General features: G+C 42.6%; 1 protein-coding gene across 2 annotated transcripts in view; it reads right to left on the reverse strand.

Annotated features, from left to right (window-relative positions):
* The window catches only part of KLHL5 (kelch like family member 5), a 57,487-nt gene extending 54,821 nt beyond the window's left edge, over nucleotides 1–2,666 (reverse strand). Inside the window, exons 1-2 of one of the 2 annotated variants that reach the window (XM_035326000.1) lie at nucleotides 2,587–2,666; nucleotides 745–833 (exon numbers count right to left, since the gene is read on the reverse strand). The gene's annotated coding sequence lies outside the window, so the exon portion shown is untranslated. Of the gene's footprint in view, nucleotides 1–740; nucleotides 834–2,586 lie in introns of both variants that reach the window. The other variant, XM_035326001.1, reaches the window with a different exon arrangement.
* Nucleotides 2,667–5,263: the final 2,597 nt, after the last annotated feature.

A 5,263-nucleotide genomic window follows, 5' to 3' on the forward strand; every position in this document is an offset into this window, starting at 1 on the left:
ATATTACCAACATTCCCGAAGCAGGAATATCTCACAGCCAAGAAAGCAGGTTTTTTTCATTTTTGTACAGCCTAGTATCTCTAAATTAATGGCACTGCTTTTCTTACCCTCATCACTATTTTTTCAAGCAGCATTTTACTTTACAAAGAGTTCATATAATGCCAGGTTCTTGCATGTATTCATGCATTCAACATTCTTTTACCCCTTTGCTTTGTGTATATGTCAAAGCTATTCCCTTTGAAAATGACTTTGGCTTAGAAAAGTCTTACTACTTTCCTTCTAAAAAATGAAAGAAAGCAAAAGCCAGTTAGTACTAATGGCATAATGAGGTTAGACTGAGCCATTGGTAGGCTTCTATCATAAGCATTTCTCTAAAGAAATATTTTCTCTTACTAAGTCAATATCAAATTTTCCTGGTTTTCCTACAATGATTAAAAGATTAAAGGTTAGAGGTTTCTAAGCTTTCTCTAAAGATTGAAACTGAATTTTATAGTAAATATAACAGTCTTCCATAAAGCATGCTTTGATAAAGATGGTAACTTTGAGTAAGTGATGAAATTACATGAAAATCTCCCAAACACTAGGATCTGCAGTCATACATACATCAGAAGGAAGCCCTCACAAGCCATGTAACGCAAAAATCAGAGAAGGTGTAACCTGGAAGTTACAATACATTTGTAGGCTTAAATCACATTCATTGTAGCATCACACTGTTGGAATTGAGTAAGCACAATAATTACCTACAACACCAGAATGATCTCTAGGTGTTCACAGAATCATGTAGTTCCATTTGTCTTCCTCTTTCCAAAAAGATGAGGTAGGCAGAAAAAAATCTAGAGGGAAAAAAATAACAGTGCAAAAAGATCAGAACCAGGCACTGAAAAAAATCTTGAAAGCAGATCGCTTAGTCTATTCAGATACAACTCCATTCCATTTGTCCTGTGATTCCTAAGCTGAAAGAAGGAAGGAGATGGAAGAGTGCCCCTGCACAACCGTCACCTCAGTTCCTTCCACAACTGCAAGTTACATACATGACAAAAAATACTGCAAAGAAAGAGGGGAAACATGTATGAAACCTGAATACATAAACCCTCCAGAAATACTGCATTACAAGACAGTACTTTTTTCTTTTAAATAGTGCATTTTCACTATCTTAGGCTAGCCATAATTGCACAAAGGACAGAGAATTGAAGAACTGCTCTGCCAGATGAACCACTTAAGCTAAGAAGTATTGCCAAAGAGTAACATCAACTACATCAGTGAATAAAGCCTTGTATCACCACTAAACATCCTACAACAAATGGAGCAGCTTTATACAAAGTCTCCAACCCTTACAGTTGGAGTGGTTCTCAGCCCTGTTCTATTTGCAGGCCTCCAAATTTTTTTTTGGTCAAAGAAAGCCTCCTGCTCAAAGAATCTACCTGCTGAGACAGTGTGTGTCTACTTTTGGAACCAAACAAGTTGACTACAGTCTCTGTAAGAAAGAAAACATAGCCCTGGAAGGCAGTTGCATGCATGCATAAAGGGAATATCTAATATCTGTCTTTTCATGTTCTCATCTTTTCTACTAGCTGCAGGAACCCTCCACCAAAGGTGGAAAGCATCAAACTATCACCTTCTGTTTTGTAAAGGAAATGTAAAATAATACTGCGGTGTCCTAAAGTCTGCAATAACTTTCGTTATTGGGTCACATTATGTTTAGGTAATCTTCCTTACCATACCATGAAACACTGAAAGACATCTAGAAAAAAACATTGAACATCAAAATAGCCAGAGGTTGATCTTGGTTACAAGTACTGGTGATACAGAAGTCCAGATAACTGTAACAGGCTCATGAATACGAATCACCAGTTCAAAACAATTTGCAATTAGCTTGACCATAATGGTTTAACATCTGACACAGACTGGGGTTGTTACGGGTAGCTTAGCCCCATCCAGCTTTATGCTCCTTAGCATTGTTCAGCAAGTGGAAAACAGGAAAAGCGCACGATGGGAACATGATCTCCACTACCAGGAACGCAGCCGTGAAGTCCCAGTTTTGTGGTGGTTTTTGTTTTTGTTTTTAAACCTCCATCTACACGCATCTGCTGAAGTTGTGAACCAAAAATACCTACACATGACAGGAACAGCGACTGTTTCTGGCAAAATTAACGAACCGGTCACGAGAACACATCTTGTGAGTTGTTTTTAAACAGGACACCCCCACGCCACATATATAAATGGGGTTTCTCTCTCTGTTAAACCTACACTGACACAGCGACGAGTTCCGTTCTTTTATTCCCATTCACGCTAGGACGAAAACCCGAGCGACAGCTTTCCCCGAAACCGAGATCGGCCTCCAGCCTGTGCGACGCCACAAGTTGTTAAGCACGAGCAACCGACCCCAAACTGCCCCCTTCCCACTACCACAAGATGTCTGTGGGTGCCCCCCGCGACCCCCCCGGTGCCCCCCGCCCCACGGCCGCTCCCCCTCCGCCGCCGGGAGCCCGCCCCTGGGCGGCAGCCTTCCTCCTCCTCCTCCTCCTCCCCCCCCTCCTCCTCCCCCCCCCCCCCCCCCCCGCCGCCAAGCCCCCGCCGCCCTCTCACCTCTCTCGGTCCGGGGAACGGTGTGTGTATGGGGTAGCTTGGGAGTGGCCGGGAAAATAAAAAAATAAAAATAAATTAAAAAATTAAAAAAAAAAAAAAAGATGAAAAAAAAATCCCAAGGGAGGCCCCGGCACCCCCGCCTTCTCCCCGCCCCGCCCCGTCCCGGCGGCGGGCAGCGCCCCCGCTGTGCCGGGGAAGGCGGCGGGCCCGGGGCGAGCCCTCTCGCCGCGCACGGGTCGCTAACGGGTCCCCATCGGCCCCGGCCCTGCCCCGGCCCCGGCCCCCGGCCCGGCCGCGCACACCGGGGGAGGGCAGGGGCGGCCCCGCCGCCGGCTCCGCCTCTTGCCGCCCGCCGCCTTCAGCGCGAAGGCCCTGGCGGCGGGGGCGTGCGTGGCCTCCTGTGGGGTTTCTCTTGGTTAACCCCATTGAAGGCCCCGTCCTGCGCCATGGGTAGCCTTGTCTGTCTTGAAGCCGCAACGCTGAGCACTTCTGTCACTCCCCTCCCTCCATTTAGTTGAAATAAATAATCATTGACATTGCAATTAACCTCCTCTTGGGGCCTTGGTGCTGCGTGGTGTTGAGGTAGCCCATTCTCACCCCTTAATGGACGCACATACCTTGGCCTTTGCCAGATTCCTCCTATTTGCCTTACCTCTGCCACCCAAAGCTAGAATACTTTGCCAAATTACCAGCCCGTGTGACAAGTCAGCTTTTCTTCCTACTGATAAAACTGATCGAAGGGTGTGCGAGATCATAGCTGAGGCGTGGTGGTACAAGTCTGATGCTGTAATGATCTACGTAGGGCTTTCTTTGCCTAATTACTAAGCATAGGCAGTCTACCTCATTGTGTGGTTTGCCTGTCTGTGCTCTTCCTGGCTGACTTTAAAAGATTTACCCACTTTTAACTAAATTTGACTGAGGAGTACAGTTTTCAAAGGCACTAATTTTTTCATGCTGTGGACAAATTATTAGCTACATGGAGAAAAGACTACATGTATCCCCAAGAAGGAAAACCCACATTTCACTTTAGTTGGCCAGTCAGTCCAGGCAGGTGCTAGTCTATACATGTGGCGTGTGTAAGGCTTAGGGTGTCCCTGTGAGGTGTGGGGTCAGGTCATTATGTGGTTCTCCTGAACTCAGAGACTGAGCTAAAACATGCCTGAAAAAAAAAAGTATTATGAAGAATTAGAAAGGGGTAGATACACATATTGCTCGCCAAAATCCTCCTGCAGGCCCTAAGAGACTTCATTTCTTCTGGACAGAAAAGATGGACAACCACCACAAACTCTGGAAAACAGGAAAGTACAAGTAACTAACATGGCAGATAGTTAAGGGGCAGCACAGTCTCTCACAAAGTAAAGCCAATTTGATAACACAACAAATACAAATTGTGCAGTGGGTGTATTTTATGTTTTAAATTAGTATCTGTGAATTTCTGTATCCTTACGACTTATGTTGCACCATACTGTCAGAAAAAATAAAATCATTTTGTTTTTGTTTTATTGTTTTCATTGCATAAAGATGCCACATTTAAAACAGTGCATTAAACTTATATTCATTAAAGCTCCATTATGAGTCTTCCTATAGGATGAATACTGTATTTACTTCCACCTGGCTTACTCATCTTCCGAGCCAGCTAGATGCCAAGAAGGGCATTTCAGGTTTGTAGGACATTTCTTATTTTAACTTCAGTGGTATTGTTTCAGTTTGGTACTACTCGCTACTAAATGGGTTGTGGGAAAAATGTTATGTCAGAAGAGAGATTTCTGAATTGATTAAATCCTTCATACTATAGGTACTGTATATTTGAGTAAAATTGTTTGCTTTTACTTATGCATTATTCAGCGTACACTTCAGAAATGCTCCTTGCAGTCTCATCTGTAGAAAGAATTTCTGGAATATCATGGTGGACTTCACATTTCTAATTGGAAAGTTTAGCTGTAAAATTATGACTACTATGTATAGAAATAGCAATGGCTCTTTCCAGTCTTCCTGTGATGTACAGATTAGTAACGTACGCACTGAAGACACAGTACAGATTGGCAACACATCCACTGTCTTTTGAGAATATAGTAGCAGTGATACTATGATCATCTCACACTCAGTTCCTTGTACTTAAAACATTGTTTATTTACTAAATTAGAATTTTAATGATCAAATTAATAGTTTATTCAAGTCTTAAAGATACTGTATTATGTCAAATTATAACACGCAGACATGCCAGCCCCAAGGCATAGGTATATAAATAAAACAATAAAATCTCCATATCTGACTCATCTGGTTCTGACTGATTTTTATAATGAGGTTCTGACTCACTTTTCTTAAGAATCTTCTTGGCCAAATGAGAATAAAATTCCTTCACAACGATGATTACATTATTGTTCAGGAGGTGTATGAAAGTGGCCATTAGGGGGTGATGTTCCTATAACAAAATTGCCCCAAATGAATAAAATACATTCTGTGCATTTTTGTCGTATTTTCATCCCGGTACATTAGTTTTATTTTAATTCTATTCATTTGAATCATGCACAGCTATGCCAATGTAAGAACAGAAGTTACCTCCCTTCAACTTAATGTAACATGAAGTAAAAAGAAAAGTCGTATGAGAAAAAGGAAATGGATGGATGTTATTTTGCATAAAGCCTGCACTAAGTTAAAAGCTAAACCAGGAAGTTAC

The sequence above is a fragment of the Oxyura jamaicensis genome, chromosome 4 (genome assembly GCF_011077185.1).
Source record: "Oxyura jamaicensis isolate SHBP4307 breed ruddy duck chromosome 4, BPBGC_Ojam_1.0, whole genome shotgun sequence".
NCBI lineage: Eukaryota > Metazoa > Chordata > Aves > Anseriformes > Anatidae > Oxyura > Oxyura jamaicensis.